This window comes from Peromyscus leucopus, chromosome X (genome assembly GCF_004664715.2).
Source record: "Peromyscus leucopus breed LL Stock chromosome X, UCI_PerLeu_2.1, whole genome shotgun sequence".
Lineage (NCBI taxonomy): Eukaryota > Metazoa > Chordata > Mammalia > Rodentia > Cricetidae > Peromyscus > Peromyscus leucopus.
Window position 1 is genome coordinate 53501964 of NC_051083.1, and position 22558 is coordinate 53524521.

The 22558-nt window shown below is 37.7% G+C and overlaps 1 protein-coding gene and 1 pseudogene across 1 annotated transcript in view; one reads left to right on the forward strand and one right to left on the reverse strand.

Moving 5' to 3' along the window:
- Positions 1-22558, reverse strand: part of Pola1 (DNA polymerase alpha 1, catalytic subunit) — a 331476-nt gene that overhangs the window by 134004 nt on the left and 174914 nt on the right. The window lies entirely within an intron of this gene.
- LOC114701567 lies at positions 6307-6752 on the forward strand (annotated as a pseudogene).

Sequence of the window (22558 nt, forward strand, 5' to 3'; positions counted from 1 at the left end):
AAATGAAATGTAAACAACAAGAAAAGTGACATTTAACAATACCAATAAAAACCAGGATCAATAAGAGAAAAAAAAATTTTAAACAGACAAATTTGTTTAAATTTGTTTCCAGCACAGTCTTAGGGTTGGAAGACAACTGCCAATCTCTGATGTTCTAGTCCTCTCTGAGAATATAGTGGGACCTTACTAAGGCTTTGATTATTTTATTGCTAATTCACAACACCTATAGTAACTTGATTTAAAAAAAAAAAAAGAATCAATTCAGGCATCCAGTCACAAATTCAATCAATTATTGCATGTCTGTTTTGGTTTTTGAATGTTATATAACGGGATAGATCAAGATGCAAAATGTCACTTATTTGTGGAACAAGTTTTTTGAGAGAGAAGTATATATGGGATTTGGCTTTGAATCAGAAAGAACCAAAATTACATTCCAGGTCTACAAATTATCCTTTTAACAGCCACTGACTTTCTTCCTATAAGGTTCAAATTTCTTATTTATAAGACACCACCTTAAAGGAGTACTACAAGAGTTAAATGAAACTGTGCATATGATAGTGTTAAGAAAGTATTGGAATGACAGCTCAAAACTATTCATTCTTTTTTCTTACACTCTCCAGAAGCCACAATGTTATAGCAAATAAAACGATTGGTCAAATAAAATATACACTGACAGACAATATTAAAGAAATAGATGAAGACATGATATATTCAGCCTTCAGGAATTCAGCAAACAAAGTAACTTTCTGTGAGTATGATGTATAAAAAGCTTCCTAGAAGTTAGATAGCCTTCAGTCTGTCTGTCTGTCTGTCTGTCTCTCTCTCTCTTTGTGTGTGTGTGTGTGTGTGTGTCTCTCTCTCTCTCCCTCTCCCTCCCTCTCCCTTCTTCAAGTCAGTCTCATTCACACTGTAGCCCAGATTGGACTGGAATTTACCTTGTGGCCGAGCCTAGCCTCCAATTCATGTCAACCTTCCTATTTCAACCTTCTGAATGTGGAGTTATAGATATGGGCCACTGTGCTGGGAAGGCCTTGCTTGGGTCTTTAAGGCTGAGGATAATTTAAAGAGAGATGGCAAAAGGACAGGACAATTCTGGCAGTGAAAATCAAACAAGGTCTGATGAAAGGAACAATTATTTGACAGTGTTGCAAAGGAAAGTGTGGGGGAGAACAGACAGATAAGGCAATGTCTCAAAATCATAAAGATCTCTGCTAGTTCCATAGAGATATAATTAAACCACGACAGCTCTCAAAGGACACAAAAAGTTTTTGTAATAGTCTCAGAGTGGTATATCAAATAGGATAGGATGCTATCTACAAATCTAACATCCAAAAATTACCCAAATCAGTTTAATTAATATCCAGCATAATCTAACCTACAAAAGGCAACCATAAGTAAATAGCACAGAGCACCAGAAAAATTAATGTGTGCTACTTACAGACCTCTGTTTAAAAGCATAAAGGAAGGAAAATACACAAATATAACACTGAATACAGGTGTGCAGCAGGAATCGAGGCCTAGAACAGAGAGAACGGTTTTAGATTAACCATAGAAGAAAACTTCTGAATGTGGAAGATGAGAAGACAGCCCAGCAAGAGATTGCAGCAATTCCATTAATGCAAAATATTCAAAGATTTCCAAAGCACACTGGCAGGAAGATAGATTTCTCTAGATACAGTGTTTTCGCATGAGTGACCTGCAGATGACATGTTAGTTCTACAATTTATGACTTTTGGATTAAAGCTGGGAAGGGGGGTATCCTTCCAGACACAGAGAGCCCTTAATGATAGCACAGCTACAAACTGCAGTGATCAAGAGTTACTGAACTAAGAAAAACCTCAGCAAGTACTCCCTCAATTATTTCAGCCCTTGGACATTTCCATGGGAAACTACTCATCGATATTATTCTTTTTCCAACATTCATTTTATAGAATATCAAGACAGAATCAAATATTGGCTTACTATGGTAAATGGTGGGGGGAGCCGCTCTGATTTCCTTTCCTTTATCACCACCTTAGGTTTGTGTTGTAGAATGCCAACTAGGTTTTGAAAAGTGGTGTGTGTGTGTGGGGGGGAACACATGTTCTTCCCTTCAGTGGAGACAAAAGATAGCAGCTATTTCATTCTTCTGTGTGAGCATACTACCTCGCTTAATTCTCTCACCGTCACATTAAACTGATTTCCAATAGAGATCTGAAAAATGTATTACATTTTACCTGTTATTTCAAAAAGAATTAGTAAGCAATTAGAGGGAAAGGATAAAAGTAGGGCAAACATGTTTCTGTTTTTTCAGACCAGCTAACATTTTGAGAGTTTAAAATGACTAGAAAGGCAAACTGTTAGGTATTCAGAAGGAAAATGTGAATGTTTTCCCAAAGGCATTATTAACAATTAATAATCATTACACTGGTGCCTTGTTTACCTGACCTTGTGTAAATTCAGCAGCCTGGTAATTAGACCCAGATTTTGCACATTTGTATATTTCCATGCATAGATTTGACTCATTCATTCATCCATTAAAATTTGCTTGACAGACGTAGATGAATAATCAAGCTACAATTTGTATTTACTGGATTATAGAAAATTGCCCAAACTGTTAAGTTCAAGGAAAGCGCATTCTTGCCTCTCTCTTATGACTGATGTAAAAGCAATTACATATCAGAGGATTGCCCCAAAGCTCTCAGAAGTGGCACTGCTTTTGCAATCTGGGGTCTTTAACAGATTTTTTTCCCCCTGAATGTAGGGACTGTTTAAAGAATAACAGAAGGAAGGGAAAAAACCTGCACATGTTAAGGTTTCTCACTGAATTCATCTCACTGCTGTTTTATAGTAAAAGTCCTGACAACATTCAGAATGAGCAACAATGCACACATATCCTGAAAGGACACAGGGCACTGGCAGTGGAAGACCTGAAGAGGAGAATGAAGGCAACGTCTGGAGAGTTTCATGACATTTTCCCCAACTGTCCCTAAAAAAGTAGCAACAAGACATGACTAGCCCTCTTCCTAACTTGATCAATGAGAAACAAAGATAATGGATGATTCTGTCAATAATGTATTTTAATTTAAAGGAAAACCAATTCCAGTGCCACTATTCTAAAACTAAAAAACTAAGCATTTTCATGTTTAGTGCTAGCCAAACATGCTGTTATGTGGAACTGCATTTTATTCTACTGTATTGATTTGCTTTCAGTCACTAACTAAACCATCACTAACATGATTTTTGTAGCCCAAGGTACAGTACTTCTTTAGAAGACACAACAAATCTTTCCCTTCAAACTGCTTATTTTGATTGTCTACTTTAGAAGAACAGTAATTATTCCTAACTTTTAAAAATGTGTGTAGCAAGCATTATCAGATTGTTTTAAGGCTTTTACATAGTCTTTCCTAGGGATTTGGCTCCTCAATTTGAAGGAAAAAAAGGTTGCTTAGAACTATTTTACAAATATATTCGCATTATGAAATTCAAAATTTGGCTTCAAGCAAATTTTTCATCAGATAGTCAACAATTAGATAAAATAGGTGCCATATACAGAAGCTCAGCAAGCAGAAAGTGTTCCCAAACTTCCAAATAATACACATATTGATTTTATTGTTAGCAAATTCTAACTTTCGAGAGTTTTCCCCTCAAATATCCCATCTTTTCTTATTAAAAAAAAATGTCAAGTCATGATGGAGATCAGACATCATGAGAATAACCTTAAAACATTTGATAGATTATCAAAAGAACCAAATTTAACATTGGTTTTCAAAACAATGGCTCTTACAGTCCATGTGTTTGCAAATACAGAAATTCAGACACTTTTAGTAAATGCAATGCCATATAAAACTGAGTCAGTGGCACTGAGTTTTTGACACTTTAACAGGCATTTCAGGGGTCTCATGTCAAGGAGACATGTTCTTGGCAATTCACTATGATAAAACAACTTTGATCTTCAAAGCAAACACAAAAGTTATGCCAACAGAAACAGTGAATGGAGGTGGTGGTGAGAGGCTGTTATGGGATTTTGAAAGGAGAGACAGCTGGCAAAAGAGGCAGAGGTTACTCAAAGCTTTCCCCAGTGTGTGACTTAGAGGGTTTCTTATCTATTTGCTAAGTCTTTTGCAAGAGTTCATGCCCTATACATTGTACTCCACTTCCACTCTACCTGATAAAGGGAGAGCAGAAGCAAAAAAGTATAGCTGTATTACCAACTACAGTGATGGTCCAACCAAAAAGTCATCTAAACTCATGTCCTTTGTTCTAGCATTCCTATAGTTGCTTCTAATAACTTCAAAACAGAAATGAGACTCTGCACCACTATTGCGTCAACATATTTAATATGGGGAATGGGAAAACAACCATTTTGAAGGTGTATGGTGAAGATAGATTCCCTGAAATCAAGGCTGCACAGTTCTTATAGGGAACCCTTAGCTGTTGCCCTAAATCTTCTGCCAGTTCATTAGGTGCACCATAATCACTAGTTATGTGCTGTGGGATGTTCTGTATGTCCTGTGGGAGCCTGTTCTCAGGTTCCTCGTGGCTTTCCCCAGCAGGTCCGCATAGAGGATTAGGACCACGGGCCTGAGTGCAGGTGTCTGAGATGGTCTGCACTTGGCTATGCTGGGGAATCGTCTGTATGTCAAGTTGCTCTGATTGGTCAATAAATAAAACCTGATTGGCCATGGCTAGGCACGAAGTATAGGCGGGACTAAAGGAGAGGAGAAATAAAAGAACCGGAAGGCAGAAGGAGACAGCCTGCAGCAGGACAAGGAAGATGTAAAGTACCGGTAAGCCACGAGCCACGTGGCAAGGTATAGATTTATAGAAATGGACTAATTTAAGATATAAGAACAGTTAGAAAGAAGCCTGCCACAGCCATACAGTTTGTAAGAAAAATAAGTCTGTGTTTACTTGTTTGGGTCTGAGCGGCTGTGGGACTGGCGGGTGACAAAGATTTGTCCTGACTGTGGGCCAGGCAGGAAAACTCTAGCTACAGTTATGTTTGGAAGGAAGAGGAGAGGTTCTAACTGCTAAGAAGACTAGGTGAGATAAACTTTCCTAAGGATTCTTCTGTAAGTCTGGATTTCATATTCTATCATAAGCCACTTTCCTACTTATACTGAGTTCTCTCAACCTCTCACCAGTTTCAGTGAGTACAAATGATCAATAAACATAACAACTCTGACAAGAGACAAAGCTAACCAGGTCTCATCACTCTTCTTTCTGGAAGACTGCACTTTGTGCATACCAAGGCTAAGGAAGTGAATACACAAAAATAAACAAATATGCATACAGAAAGCATGACGCTAAGGCTTTCTTAAAATGTTCTGGTTATTTAGATGTGATACTAACAGGACAAATATATAGCTGCCAGTAAAGAGAAAGTACATAAACAGGACTCTGAAGAACCTTTGATGTTAAGAAGCCAGGTTCCTAGTCACTGCTCAGGGCATACAAAGAATGCTACTAAATAAAAGATCAGCATTTCTTCCAAGTAGCAAGCAAGAAATACAAATTAAAAATCGAAGGTGAGAATAAAACATGCACTATGTATGTGTATAACAGAAGAATGAGTTTAACTAATTAAAGACTCCTAAAGCAATTGATACTAAGATAGCAAGAGCGATTAAAGATGACATCCTAGGAAACATTGTCCAGTGGCTGGAAAGTCGTTAATTAGAATTATCTCCCCCACTGAATATAAATTCAGATTTTCTGAAAGTTCCAAAAAGTATTCCCTTGCTCAAGTATGTACATCCTACATCTCTTCCCATTTCCCTAGTAACTCTGCTTTTCACAAGTAACATGAAGCTAAACACAACACTACATGGTGTAGCATAGCCTGTGAGGAAGAGAGACAATAACCTGGCAGTAAGAACCAGCAGAAACACATGTGCAACAGCTTAGGAGAATGTACAGGATGTAATAAGACATTTTGCCTGAGAGTACTGAGGAAAGCTTTCCAGAGATGAACCACTGGAGGTGGAAGTAGGCATTGCCAAGTAGGCACTGATGTGGTGAGGGAGTGTAGTGGTGGGGGGTGGGGGTGGGGGGTAGTGGTGGTGCTGTTTTAGGCAGAGATGATACAGGTGAGGCTGTAGTAGAGCATGTGTGAATTTTAAGAGAGGATGGTGAAGCTGGAGAAGGTAGAGAGGCTGCCTCATTGGTCTAATGCAACGCTATAGAATTTAGTATATAAGAAATGAGAAACTGCAGGTGGATTTTAAAGTAGGAAACAGTAAGGATAATTGACTGATAAGAGGGCAGACCAAGTGCGCCGGTCGCCAAGATGTCGGGTTCCAAGTATAAGCGCCGGTCGCCAAGATGTCGGGTTCCAAGTATAAGCCCGCACCCCTGGCCACTCTCCCCAGTACCCTCGACCTCGCCGAGTATGTCTCTGGGTGTCTCCGGAGACCCGAAAGGCACAGGTCGAGCGCTTGAGCTTAAGGGCCCGGCTTAAACGGGAATATCTGCTTCAGTACAACCACCCCAAATGCACATCGCACATTGTTGACCCTGCCTTGATTCGTTGGACCTATGCAAAATCAACAAATGTTTATCCTAGTTACAGACCCACTCCAAAGAACTCACTTTTAGGGGCTGTGGCGGCATTTGGGCCCCTCATCTTCTGGTACTATATTTTCAAAACAGACAGGGACAGAAACAAAAGACTTATCCAGGAAGGAAAAGTGAACCGAACTTTAAAGATGTCCTATTAAGTTTGGCAAGGGTGACTCTATTCTTGCATAAATAAATCTTCTGTTAATCACAAAAAAAGGAGGGCAGACCAAGTAAATGAGATAAACTGAAGACTGAGAGGTCATGAATTGAATTAAAGCACTGGAAATTGAAGGAAAGGAAATATGTAAGGGCAACATATTATAACCTCCTAACACCCAATGTGGGATCTGTTATCACAAGTTGGAAAGTACTGGATGGTATTACTATGTATATCTTACAATAATCTTGTAATTAGGAACAGCATAAAAAACAGCATTTACATATATATTGTATAATATACAATTATGAACATACTGAAATCCCCTCTTCTTAAAATAATTTTTCTCTTGCTTATAGACAGGCATAGTAAGAATCAATAACAACATTTAGGCAGGAGGATGCAGATTAACGATCCTGCCAACCCCTAGAGATGAACTTACAAGATTTTCAAAGTTCTCATAGGAACCCTGAAGGAAATCAAAACATTTCAAAAGATGGAAAGTCATACATTTTCATTCAAGTTCGTAGATACTGAAAAAGTTTTAAAGCCTTACTACTTATGCGATTCCTAAGAGAAACACTAGACAATACAAAATCCAGTCTCCAAACTGCCCCATTTGAACTTTGGGGCCCTACTTAGGGAGTGCTGGGCCTGCGCAAAACTAGGTATTTCCTACAGATCATAAGCTGAAGCTAGATTAAGAAAAGATTCTAGTGAATTGTTCACAAAGCTGGGAGGGTGGTGACAGGATTGCAGATCTTAGAACCACCTTAAGAGGTTGAGAAGACCTTACCTCTTCTTAAGAGGTTGAAAAGACCTTACCTCTTCTTAAGAGGTTGAGAAGACCTTACCTCTTGAGTATATGCACAATCTGATCATGTTGACATCATTATGTGGAAGTTCTTGAAAAAATACAGAAATATGGGGAACATGACATTTCTATATACAAATGCGTCTCACTTAGATTTATAAATCATACAACACAAAACTGACAAGATTGAACAAAGCTAATTACCTATCGTTTGTCAAGTGTCAGCAATTCACCAGAAGACATTATAAGGATGGTAAATTTTCCCCTAAAAATGTGTAACTATGAAAAAGATGTAATGGAATTCTGCTTTCATAAAATTATTTCTGGACACAAAAGAACTCGTTTTAAAAATTCTCTTCTTGGCCAGGCGTGAAGTGTGTGCCTTTAATCCCAGCACTCGGGAGGCAGAGCCAGGAGGATCTCTGTGAATTCGAGTCCAGCCTGGTCTACAAAGCAAGATTCAGGATAGGCACCAAAACTAAATGGAAAAACCCTGTCTCAGAAAAAAAAAATTAAAAAAATTTCTCTTCTCTTTTAAAAGTATATAGTTAACTTGTTATAAGCATGAAAACAAATCTTTTATTTTAATATTCTCATATATAACTCATGGAAATCACATTTAAAAATTCAATGATTGTTTTACATTATATTAGAATTCATCAACATATTCTTTTGTAAGTTTCAGTAATCACATGGGAGAATTTGCCCCATAAATTCTAGTAACATTCCAGATAAAGGTAAGTCATGAGATACTCTAAAAATAAAACAAAAGGAAACAAAACACCTGCTCAGGTGATTCAACATGCAGCCATGGTGAAGACCTACCATCTTTGTCTGTAATAGATAAGCAAATATATGATACAAAAGAAATGCTAAAGTTACCAGGTATGGAGACGCTCATCTTTAACCCTACCACTTGGGAGATAGAGGCAGATGGATCTCTGTGAGTTCAAAATCAGCTTGGTCCACATAGTAAGAACTGGGCCAGGGGATGGAGAGATGGCTCAGAGGTTCAGAGCACTGGCTGCTCTTACAGAGGTCCTGAGTTCAATTCCCAGCAACCACATGGTGGCTCACAACCATCTATAATGAGATCTGGTGCCCTCTTCTGGTGTGTAGGCATACATGCAGGCAGAACACTATACATAATAAATAAATCTTTTTAAACAAACAAACAAACAAACAAAAAAAAAACCAGGCCAGCCAGAGCTACACAGTGACACCCTGTCTCAAAATAAAATAAAGAAAAAAGAAAGTGCGAAGAAAAATCCTGTTATGTAATGTTCTTAAAAAATGCTCCATGATTTCATCGTCAATAACTTGCTAAGTCACCTTAAGAAAATGGCTGGCTGGTTGATCACTATAACCATCAGTTACTGGTTTCCATTGATAATATGTAAGGGTTTATTGCTCTCTTTTTCCATGCCTACAGATAATTTATTTTGTATTTTTGAAGAAAGACATTTGTAGATTCCGGAAAAAAGTTCCATTCTAAAACTGATAAGCTATCTACTACACTGAGGCATCTCACCTGGGGCGAGGTGGATGGAGGAGGAGGAATACAGTCAAAACACAGTCTACAAAATTCTCCAAGACCTAACAAAAAGTTTTTAAAATGTTTGATTATCTTTTAACACAGTCCTTTGGTATCTATACATTTTTAGAAAATTGAAATGCCTGGGGCAGTATCAAGATTTCTAGGATGCAAACACTTAATCTCTTCACTCATTAGTAAGACAGTATAAAACTTCACTCTCTTATGCTTCCTTTTAAGGCAACTGTATATTTTAATAAAAATTACACATGCCCATTATAAAATATTTAAGTAGAAAAAACAATGTAAAAATAAAAAAATCACCTACAACTTTCATCATTCAGGTGTATTTTTTGCCATTTGTAAAATATTTTTTAGAAACCTCTCTAAGTTACACATTCATATAAACGTATGAACTTTTACAAAAGTGACAGCACACATATTAGCTGGTACTCTTAAAAATTTGGCAGTATTATGAGGTCAAATATTTGGGCCAGTACATAGATTTATGAAATTTAAAGCATACGTGCTGGTGGGTGGGTGCATGCGTGCGTGCATATGCGTGTGTGTATAAACATACTCTGGTGAGGATAGAATGATTTACTTAAGTTTCTGTTTAGAAAAAAAGTTCACTGAATATATGACAAGGAGTCATGTGCTAGGTAATAACCCACAGCCTACACATAACTTTCTAAATTATAGAAACACTAGAGCAAATAAATACACAATTTTATTTCTACTTACCAGGGAATACAAGTGAAAACATCATTTAAAGCATAATAATCTCCTACCAAAATGACTACTTAAGTGTCAATCCAGCAAAACAAATACAAGACCTATGGACTGAAAAGCACAAAATGTTAACTGAAGAGCTCAAAGAAGGCTAAAGCAAATGAAAAGATAGTGCTCACAGACTGGAAGTCTCAGCATAAAAATGTCAATTCTCCCCAAAATAACATGGACGTCATCAACAACTACAATCACCACCACCTAACAGTATTATTTTGATGATGAAGACAAGCTCATTTCAAAACTTTCACAGAAATGCAAAAGGACTAGAATGGCTAAAGCAATTTTGAAATGAACAGTGATATTTTATTTGTACTAAAATGTGATTTGTATCTTAATAAATGAAGTTGCCTGGGGGTCAGAGCTAATAGCAAGCCTTAGCAGAAGCTAGGCAGTGGTGGTGCACGCCTTTAATCCCAGCTCTTGGGAGGCAGAGCTAGGCGAATCTGTGTGTTCAAGGATACAACCAGCATGGAGACACACGTCTTTAATCTCAATACCAACCGTAGAAGACCTGGAGGTCTGTACAGATGTGCAGTGACGAGGTCATGTGGTTGGGTTTATAACCAATGAGAAGGCAGAACAGAAAGTCAATAAAAAGCACAAACACGGGGCTGGAGAGATGGCTCAGAGGTTAAGAGCACTGGCTGTTCTTCCAAAGGTCCTGAGTTCAATTCCCAGCAACCACATGGTGGCTCACAACCATCTGTAATGAGATCAGTCTCCCTCTTCTGGCCTGCAGGGATACATGCAGGCAGAACACTGTATACATAATAAATAAATAAATCTTAAAAAAAAAAAAAAAGCACAAACACACAGGAAGTGGGTCTCTTTCGGAGTGGTAAGACAACTTCGACAGTGAAGGGTAAGCTTTTTAGCTCTTAGCTATTGCTCTGACCTCTTGGCTTTCATCTCTGTATTGGCTCTGTGTTTCTTATTTAATAAGACAGTTGGTTACATCTACAAAACAGAGTACTCATACTACATGTAAAGTCACAGTAATCAAGAGTGTGGTATTGGCAAATGGATAAACACAAAGATCAATAGAAGAGGAAAAAGTCTAGAAGTAGCCCCATGCAAGTTTGCACAAGCAATTCAATGGAGGAAGGACAACCTTATAAGTAATCAGTTGGTCAGACACAGGCCAAAGGAATAAAATAAAGCCTGTCCTAAGTCTCATATGAAAACTAACTCAAGACAGTAGTTGTATGAAGACTGTATGTTTAAAAAAATTTAAAAAAATTTGAATTTTTCATCTTGAGAGTCAAAGTACAATGTATAAAACAAAAATACTGATTTATTGGATTTGACCATAATTTAAAAGCTTCACTCTGTGAAAGATTCTCTTAAGCTACCAAGACAAAGAACCAGTGAGATGATTCATCACATAAAGCATTTGCTGCCCAACCAAACAAGTCTAACCTTGAAGTAGATTCTCAGAACCTATGTAAAGGCAAAGGAGAGAACCTATTCCAGGAAGTTGTCTTGTGATCTCCACACAAGGCATGTGCATCCATCCAGACAATAATAACAATTTAAAATTTGTTTTTTTTTTTTTGAGACAGGGCTTCACTACGTAGCTCTGGCTATCCTTAAATTCACTATGTGAATACATGTGGCCTCAAATTCACAGAGATCCAACTGTGCCTGCTGCCCAAGTGCTGGTATTAAAGGCATGTGCCACTACATCTGGCTAAAAATACTTTTAAAGAGACCAATGCAAGCTACAGACTTGGGGGAAACATTTACAAATCACATATATAATAAAGAAATTGTATTTAGAATATATGAAAAACTCTCAAAACTCAACAATAAAAAGCAAAAAATCCAAATAAATGAATTAAAAGAAAAATACTTGAGCCGGGCGGTGGTGGCGCATGCCTTTAATCCCAGCACTCGGGAGGCAGAGGCAGGCGGATCTTTGTGAGTTCGAGGCCAGCCTGGGCTACCAAGTGAGTTCCAGGAAAGGCGCAAAGCTACACAGAGAAACCCTGTCTCGAAAAACCAAAAAAAAAAAAAAAATACTTGAGACAGAATACAAAAAAAAAATTTTTTTAGGACGGCATGGTGGTTTGAATGAGAACAACCCAATAGGCTCATATATTTGAATGCTTGGTCCCCAGTTGGAGGAACTGTTTGGGAAGGATTAGACGGTGTGGCCTTGTTGGAGGAGGTATGTCACTAGGGGTGGGTTTAAGTTTCAAAAGACCAGGCCATTCCTAGTTAGTTCTCTCTCAGCCTCATGCTTGTGGATTAGATGTAAATTCTCAGCTATTGTTCCAGTGCCATGCCATGCCATGCCTGCCTGCTGGCATGCTCCCAACTATGATAGTCATGGCCTCTAACCCTCTGGAACCATGAGCCTCCACATTAAATGCTTTCTTTTAAGTGCCTTGATCATTATGTTTGTCATGGCAATAGAAAAGTAACGAAGACAGAAAGCAAGTAAATGCATGAAAAGATTTCAGTATCACCAGACACCAGGGAAACAGATATTAAAAGCACAAAGACATGTCACTCCTGCCTATAGTTCAAATTTAAAACAAATACCGTGTACTAACAATGATGCTGAGTAAATGGTGTGTATATATATATAGGAATGCAAAATAATATCATTCTGAAAAATAGTTTGGTAATGCTTAAAAATTTCAAACATACAATAACTCTATGAGCCACCAATACTGATCCTGGATACTTATTCTGGAGAAATGCACATATAAAATCTGTATGCAAATGTTATAGCACCTGATTCCATGATTGTCTCCAACTGGAAACAACATAAACCATCCTTAAATGAGTCAAACAAATACACACACTCAAAGGGGAGTAATATTAGGCAATAAAAGGAGAGTCCTCTGTAACAAGACAGTCTCAAAGGCTGCATACTCTATGGATCCATTTGACAGTCTCCAAAAGACAAATTCGTAGTGATCAGAAAAAATTTAGAAGTTGAAAGGAGAGTGAAATGATACTGTTTGTGATTGAACTGTTTTGTATTTTGATTAACAGTGGTAAGTACACAAATCTATCTATACATGTGCTAGACTCTGTAAAAGCACAAACTACTATAGATGTGGGTAAGCTGAAATGGATGCACATCTGATTTAAGACCTGAGGTAATTTCTAGAAAGCAGAAGTAGTGAACATGATAAGTGAGTGCTAGAATGACTCCTTAAACTTTTGAGGTTCTGTATGCCCTTATGATCCACTGAAAGCAAGGAATGAGTTGAAGATGATAGTCAGTTCTCTTTCCCAAACAGAGCATAAAATCTCTTGCTATGAAGCTCCAATGAAAATATTGAGATATATTTTCTTCAATATTCTTTGGGGGAACTGACCTGATAATTTCATTTTGTATTCAAATCAATTACTGCCATTTTGAAACGTAAAGAAGCCACTCACTTTCATGTACACAATTCTGGAACTGGCAGCCAATTTAGTATACCAGCAAACAAAATTAAAATAAAAGTCCTCACAGTCACACAATTTTTTCCATTTGTGAATACACTATACAATATGCTACAGTGAATTTTACAGTGAAATTTGCTACAGTAAAGTTTACTGTATTATAAATGTTAAAATATATATATTTAAATTGTAACCCAAATCTTCCCCTTTTAAAACAGAATATATAATTATAGCACTAACACAAATATAAAGATGAAAATTAAAGCAACCCATATTCTTATTAGTGAAGACAATCACTATTAATATTCTAATTTTTAAAAATTTATTTCACACACATGGCTATAGGTACATAGTATTTTTATCACATAGTTGAAGCATCCCTTATACAATAATTTGCTTCCTTATTATTGCTGTCCTGTGTCTTTAATCTCATAAAACACTGCTTCAGGTGGCTGTACATTATACTATTCTGTTGATATGCCATAACTTATTTAGCAATAATTTATTCTAGGATATGTAAGTAACATCCAATTCTCACTATTATAAGCAATTACTCATTCATATATTCTTGCATATAAATGTTATTTTTCTTTCTAAAATTTATTGTGTGGGAGTGTAGTATATACTTGTCTGTGTATGGGCACATGCTCCCATGCATGCATGGAGGCTGGAGGAGGAGGTTAGATGTTCTTGCTCTATCACTTCTTACCTTAATCCTTTGAGACAGGGTCTCTCACTAAGCCCAGAGCTAAAATAGGCAGCAAGTGAGTCCTAGTGATCCTCCTGTCTCTGCCTCATGCAGTGCTAGGGTTACAAGTATGCAGGACACTTTGTGTGACTTTTATATTGGGTCTGGAAATTGGAACTCAGGCCCTCATGTTGGCACAATAAGTGCTCTTAACCCCCATAGTCCCAAAGATACATTTCTTTAGGAAAAATTGCTAGAGCTGAAAGTGAAGCTCCTAGGACCCACAAATAAAAAGTTGTAACTCTTTTCCTGAATGTTAGTCTTTTTCATTGAGTTTGCAATTGCATTGATGGTGCAAGATCGATGTGTACAATAAAATGCCTGCTATGTGGGCATTAATAAAAGCAGTGGCTACAAATTACACTATTAGCTTTTATATTCCTTACCAATGCACACTCACAATACCTAACACATAAGTAAGCTAGGCTCATTTAGCAATACCATACATTGAGAGAGCAGAATCTTATTATGAAGTTCAACTATACGTATTCTTTTATTATCATGTGCAATAATACAGTAGTTATTTCCAAGAAAAACACTTGTACAACTGTCTGAGTTGGGAACTAGGCTAACTACTCTGTTCAACAAAATCCATTTTTACCTGAAAGAGATAGACAAATATGGTTATTCAGACCTAAGTACCTAGAAGACATTTCCTCAAAAATGAACCAACTGAGCCTGTTACTTCAAGAAAAAACAACTGCAAGTATGTTACCAATAATAAAACTCCAGTTTTCAATGTATTTTCATTGGAATATTAATATCTACTACCTTAGGCTCAATAGGGTCCCAATATTATAATGAGGCTGATTAAAAATGTGATTTACAAAAACTGAATTATAAGATGTACCAACATATGGAAAACATGTATAAGTCACTTAACCAATATTTTCTAAACAACCATTCCATGTTAAAAATCATGCAAAGATAAATGATCCATTCAAGGTTTAAGAAAGAGCAATGGATATCAATGGACTATAAGAAACATAAAAAGATCCAGGACATGATTTCATACCCAATGTTGTAAAGTAACCTTTAACAAACTACCTTGGCAAAAACAACAACAAAGGAAACTACCTTGGCAGAGGGGCTAGCTTAGACCCAAGTTTGATCTCTAGCACCCATGTAAAAAAGCTGAGCAGAGAGGCATGTGCCTATAATCCTAGCAGTGAGGAGGTGAACACAGAAGGATTCCTAGGGCTTGCTGCTCAGTACGTTAGCTAAATCAGTGAGCTCCAAGTTCACTGAGAGACCCTGTTCTCTAGAAAATAAGGTTAAGAAGCTAATGAAGAATATACCCAATAATGACCTCTGACCTACCCACACACACTTTGGCACACATGGACACAAGTGTACATGCCTATATGAACACATACAAAGCCCCCCCCCCCGGCCCCAACACACTTAAAAAAAAAAACTACCTTGGTATAGTAACAAAAAAAAAAAAATGAATACCTCCAGTTAAGAGAAAGACCTAGTAAAACATGCTTATTCCTTCCTCAACTACATTTCTGTGTGAAACAAAATTTTCTTTACAAACCAAAAATAGCAAATTACAATAGATGAGATGCTGAAGAAGATATGAGAATTGAACTATCTTCAAAGACAGGTAAGAAAGAAAATTTAAAAAATAAAAAACAATAACATTGTATTGATTAGATTATTTTCATTTGGAATACAAAGTTATTTTTTCACAAAAATGGGCTCTTATTGAGATAGGGTCTCACTATGTAGCACTGGCAGGCCTGGAATCTACTACATAGATATCAGAATAGCCTTAATCTAACAGAGATACACCCGCCTCTGCCTGCTGAGTGCCAGGATTAAAGGCGTGTGCCAACACCCAGAATTTTAAAAAAATATTCTATTTTTTTTAATATACTTATTATTATTCATAAATGGATTGATATTTTAGCACCTCAGTTTTAATTTAAAATAAAATGAATTCATATAAAAATATACTCTTTGGCATCTTCGGTATTTTAATAGTCTACTGGGTTCCCAAAGAGAACTGCTTCACTATACTACTACAAAAGAATTTGTTTTACTTGAAAGTCTTCAATGGGTCTGTCTAAAACAGTAGTTCTCAACCTTCCTAACACGGTGACCCTTTAATATAGTTTCCATGTTGTGGAGACTCTCAACCATAAAATTATTTTCATGGCTACTTCCTAACTCTAACTTTGCTACTGTTAAGAATTGTAATGTAGCCGGGCGGTGGTGGCTCACACCTTTAATCCCAGCAATCAGGAAGCAGAGCCAGACGGATCTCTGTGAGTTCGAGGCCAGCCTGGTCTACAAAGCGAGATCCAGGACTGACACCAAAACTAGAGAAACCCTGTCTTGGGGGAAAAAAAAAAACCCAAAGGATTGTAATGTAAATATCTGTGTTTTCTGATGGTCTTAGGCAATCCCCTGTGAATGGGTTGTTCACACCCCAAAGGGCCATGACACACAGAGTGAGAACCACTATTCTAAAGGTTCTGGAACATCACTACATCATTAAATGGAAAGCTGTAGTTGAGGACCTGCATGGTCTCTAAATCCTTATATATATATCTATAGACATAAATCCTGAGCAGTGTCGGTTTTATTTTAGACTGTAGCCCTAATAGTCCTGATCCTGAGAGTTGGCTAGCAAATCGTCCAGGTTTTCAGCAGTACCAATTGTTGTTCCAACAGCCAAGGAACGTGAAGCAACTGAACTGCCTGAATGAGACAGCCCTTTCAAGAAACAAGCCTGGTGAGAGAATATAGACAATCACTCGCTGGCAAATTACATTATGGCACAAAGTAAAAACCACAGAAAATTCTGGAGGTGCTATTCAAATCAGACAAGTTTTAAACCAGGACTCATATTGCTTCACATAGTACATATGTTGATAAGGGTGTATGGTAAAGCCATCCCTTGCTAAGCACAAAACAAACCAATACCTATTATATAGAAAAAATATACGCACTCAATTTTTATCATACACTCATTCACACACACACACACACACACACACACACACACACACACACACACACACTTTAATCTGGGCTTTGAAAATTTTTCTGTGGTGCCTTGGAAAAGCAGCTGAATTAATTCTCTCCTAAACAGAAATGAGATCATTCTATTTAATGCAAGACTAGGCTAGATAGCATCATCTGGAAATTCCAATCAGCAACTATCTGTAAAAGTCTGATTTCACTTGTGGGACATAATGAACATCCAAACCAAAGATGAAAGACAGCCATTGCTTAGGGGGTCCGCTTCCCATACTGTTGATATGTACAGCAAAGAACTGTTAGTCCCTTTGCTTCTTTTAAGACACAGAGTTCAGTGGTGTGAAAAAAATTCTCACTTTTGAAAGGTTAAATGAAATTTATTCTGGTTCAATTTCTTACTTTACTACAAGATAGCAGCTTTAGATGACTGGAGTTAGACTCAAAGTTGAGTTTTCCCTAAATAGACAAGGTTAATGAAATCAAACTGAAGAACGGAATTCTACTGTTTCGGCAGTTTTCTGGGTTTCCCTAATTGTTTTCAAATATCTGACAACTCATATGGCATTTCCTCAGCATTTCCAAAAGCTGCAAACTGTATCAGGAGTTGCTGAAAGTCCAGGTTCAATACACGTGGGCCAGACCACTACTGGGTGGCCACAGTCAGACCTGGCACAGTTTGTACTGTTTATTGTGTCATTGGACCTGTCCAAATTTGGTGTGAATATCCTACTAGTTCCACAGGATCATGTTCTAGTTTGGAGCCTACCAAAAATAATTGACAGCATCTGGTCAGGATTAAATGAAATAAAACTAAAGGAACAACAGACAAATGTTGGTTATTTTACAAAAAGTCAAATGGCAAACTGTACCTAACACTATTTGCTTACTAGAACTCCTTTGAAATAGCAAATATTATCCCGTGATTAATTGCTTGTATAGAATACCTATCTGGCATGGTTTAGAGGATGGGGTGACCTATGATTTACTTAGATTTGCACACTAATACATTTTCTTACAATGAGATTCAACCCTGACTATCATCAAAGCCCTGTTTTTTTCAGTTTTACTGTGGGAACACACCATGAAGTTGCAGCAAAATGTTATACTCAACTCAAAATTACCTTGTTTGAGTTACATAAATTAAGAAAAATCAGCCATTTACAAATAAAAGTATATCCTCTCTATTACTGGGCCTATTAGAATACTGGTATGCCTGGTATTCATTTATGCTTAGATACCCAATAAGATGCTGTGAAGCACGAAGAAACACCAGTTCTCAGGAAGTTCTTTTTATTTTAATTAAGATTTAGGATGGGTTTTATGGATTCCTAAAGAAATCAGCCCTCTTTAAGCTTCACTGGGCAGCAAGTATTGGGCTGCCCATGAAGCTGAATTGGTGAGATGGATATCTCTTGCTTCTATGTTGCATATTTCTACTACCACTTATAATTATGTTGTTAGAGACTTTACAAAAAAAAAGAAGCCTAACTCATTCTTTCTAAGTGTTCTAAATATAAATAGAAGCAAAGAAATCAACAATAATTCTACTACTACTTAAAGTTTAAACTATTTTAAACTAATGTACCTGTGATACTACTGCATATTGCAACCTATAACCTAAAAACTCTCAGTCCACATCACCACAGGTAAGAAATGAGAAATTTTGAGGGTTATTGAACACTGAATATTTGCAACAGAATAGCAGAGTGTTACTGAAAGCCACTGCATGGCTCTCAAACAGATAAACGAAGGCAATGATGATGAGTGACCAGTTAGTGAGGAACACATTTGCTGGGGTCTGGAGTGAGAAGCTGTTTCATCTCGCATTTATCAGATTTATTTACTTAATTTCATTCAGTGGGTACCCATAAAATTGTTTTGTTTAAGCACTGTTAGGCACCATAAATGGTGTTTGCTTATGATGCTAAATGACTGAACTTCTCTCTCTGCGCTCTCTCTCTGCTCTCTCTGCTCTCTCTCTCTCTCTCTCTCTCTCTCTCTCTCTCTCTCTCTCTCTCTCGAGATATAGCAGGAATCTTAAAAGTTCTTATTAATAAAATCAAACCTGAGGCCAGTTATTGGGGTGAATACTAGAAGGTCAGAGAGACAGAACAAGCCACAGCTTCCTCACCTCACCAGTTCGTCAGATGGTCCTGTTTCCTCAGACTGGAAGCTTCTGTGTCCTCACCCAGAATGAATCCCAGCTGAGCTGTGCTGCTTCAAAGCCTGAAAGCTTAACCAGCTGAATGCTTAACCAGCCACATGCTTAACCAGCCAAATGCTTCTAGTTTTTGGTCCTCACGCCTTATATACCTTTCTACTTTCTACCACCACTCCCTAGGATTAAAGGCTGGCTTTCTGGGATTAAAGGCGCGAGTCACCATGCTTGGCTGTTTCCAATGAGGCCTTGAACTCACAGAGATCCAGAGGGATTTCTGCCTCTGGAATGCTAGGATTAAAGGCGTGTGCTATCACTGCCCAACTAGTGGCTTTTCTGTTCTCTGACCCCAGATAAGTTTATTAAGGTACACAATATTTGGGGGAACACAATACCACCACATTTCCTCTCTTTTTGTCTAAAATTAAAGAAAACTTATAACTAATACAAGAAAAACATTCCAATAAGTATATACAATATATACAGCCAAAAATTAATGATGTCTAGTCCATTAACATTTGACAGATTCAGATAAAAAACTCCATTAATATATAACAATGTCCAGTCCAGTAACATTTGCAAATTCAGACAAAAATTTTGTTTATCCAGACAGGGTTTCTCTGTGTAACAGCCATGGGCTGTCTTGAAACTCTTTGTAAATGGCTGGCCTCAATCTCAGAGATCTATTGGGGAATATTATTCTAAGGTGTGTTATTTTTGTTTATGGTGCATTTGTTTAACTCTGTGAAGCTGTGTTATTGTGACTGTCTAAAACACCTGACGCTCTAATAAAAAACTGAAAGGCCAACCACAAGGCGGGAGAGAGAAATAGGCAGAGCTGGCAGGCAGAGAGAATAAATAAAAAGAGAAATCTGGGAAGAAAGAAGTAGCCAGAGAAGGAGGACTCCAGGGTCCAGTCACCCAGCTACAGAACCAGCCACAGAGTAAGAGTAAGATTTATAGAAGTAAGAGAACAGGAAAAGCCCAGAGGCAAAGGGCAGATGGGATAATTTTAAGTTAAGGAAAGCTGGCAAGAAACAAGCCAAGCTAAGGTCAGACATTTATAATTAAGAATAAGCCTCCATGTGTGATTTATTTGGGAGCTGAGGGCGCCCCCCCACCAAAAAGAGTAAAAAAAACAGCAACAAAAGACATCTGCCTATATGCCTCCCTAGTGCTGGGATTAAAGGCATGTGCATTCCTGGTTCATTATTACACCTTTGATAAAAGGCAATTCCAAGTCAATCTTGGGTTTAAAAACATAGTGCTTGATGGGTGATATTAATTCTTTGGGCATACTTTTTGAATTCTACATAAAAATGGGTCCCAAAGAAATAATAATGTACTTTTGCCACAATAATACACTAAGCATTAAAACAAATATAAAGAGTGGCAGTAAGAAAGTAACAAGCTAGGTATCCGCTCTCACTCTCCCCACGTTATCTAGTTAGGCACAGGACTTCTCTAGCAACACAAAGAAAGTATTATACTTAGGCAGGCTGCTACTCTGTATCATAACAATAATATCTGTGGGCACTGACTTGTTGCCACAAACTTGGCTTGGGAGGAAAAAAAATTAAGGCTACTGAGGTGTTGTAGTAATTAGTAATGTAAAATACAAAAACAGTAACAAAGAGCTATTTGTCAATGCTTTCAGGCCCTTAAAACAATTGTGGAGTTTTGTGTTAACTTGATATCAATCTTGTATATCACAAATAAGCCCTCTGTCAATGTAGTAACATTATGAAAAAAAGAATTTAAAGAAAACATTAAAATAATAACCTTTATTTGTTGGTCCCTCGGTTACTAAGCATCAAGGACACCCATTATTAAATGAAAGGTTGTGGCAAAGATCACAGATGAGACAAAGAAAATATAAATCCAGTCTGCAAAATGAATAATTCAGAAAAATTCTGAGATTATAAAACCTAGAGCTAATTTTTCATTAAGAAATTTTATTATTCACTATACATACTAATCACAGATCCCCCTCTTCCCTCCTTCCACCCCTCCAACCTTCCCCCGTCACCCATTCCCTCCAACAAGAAGGTAAGGCCTCCCATAGGAAGTCAGCAAAGCCTGGTACATTCAGTAGAGGCGGGTCCAAGCCCCTCTCTCTGCATCAAGGCTGTGCAAGGTATCCCATCACAGGTAGTGGGCTCCAAAAAGCCAGTCAGTTGTGTAGCTTGATCTGATTAAGGGGCCCCCTGGCAGTAGGATCAGGATCCATCCTTGGTGCATGAACTGGCCTTTTAGAGCTGATTTCTAAGGAATTACACTACTAATTCTGGCCCTAGCAACTAATCAAGGCCTAAAACACCGATAGCAAGTACTCATCTATTCTTTTTTTTTAGATGGAGAGGCAGTTCCATATAGGGTAGGCAATATCTCAATATTTAAAAATAATAACAAAGAGCCCTAAGGAACATCCTTTTGCAGGTACCTAGAAACAAAGGAAGGCTGGTAAAGAAACATACTTTGCCCTATTCAAACACCTTAAACACTGCATAATGAGGAATGGTGAATACATTTGAGTTCACTACTATCATTGTGTCTTTCAGATACTTCACCTTTAGAAAGGTTTGACTCCATGTGTATATTCAAATGAGAGTTTAATGTACATAGTAACTAATAGTAAATGACCCACCACCCCCTCCCAGGTATCAAGAAGGGTTGAATTTCCCACTTATCAGAGAGTCATTAGAGTAGGTTAGCATCTCAATCTCAGATTTGCTTTTTGGACAGTTGAGGGAACACTTCAAAAATGGAACCAGCTAAACAAACTTCCCAGCAGTACTTGACAGAGCTACACCTATTCTTCCCATTTCCAAAGCAGTAGAGAATTAATTACCAGTTCTATGGATCTATTGTAAGTATAATAGACTAAAGAGCTATCACAGACACATTTATTGTAAAAGCACAATCCCAAGAGTGTCTAGTGGAGGGCCAAAACGATTAACACAAATGCTTTGTCAGATCAAAGATAAAACCTGCACCGCCCAATTGAGGAATGAATTAGAACAGTGGGTTATCTTTCAAATTAACCAGGGCAGTTAGTGAGGAAAATTTCATGAAAGTGTAATTCTTAGCCTTTGTGAATCCACACAGCAGGCATTCTGCCAGCTGACAAGATGATGAAATTTTCATGCTTAAAAAAAGCCCTCTTCATTTCCCAATTTAGATTAGCTAGTGCTTCTCTCCCTTTGTCTCTCTCTCTCCCTCCCCCCCCCCCGTGTGTGTGTGTGTGTGTGTGTGTGTGTGTGTGTGTGTGTGTGTGTGTGAGTGTGTGTGTTGCGCGCGCGCTTGCTCCTGGGGACAGAATTTAGGGGGGGGCATGTATCAATTTTTCATTCTAAACTTGAATCTTAAAAACCATTCTTAAAAGCTTAGAGATTAATCTGCTTTCTTATGATTAA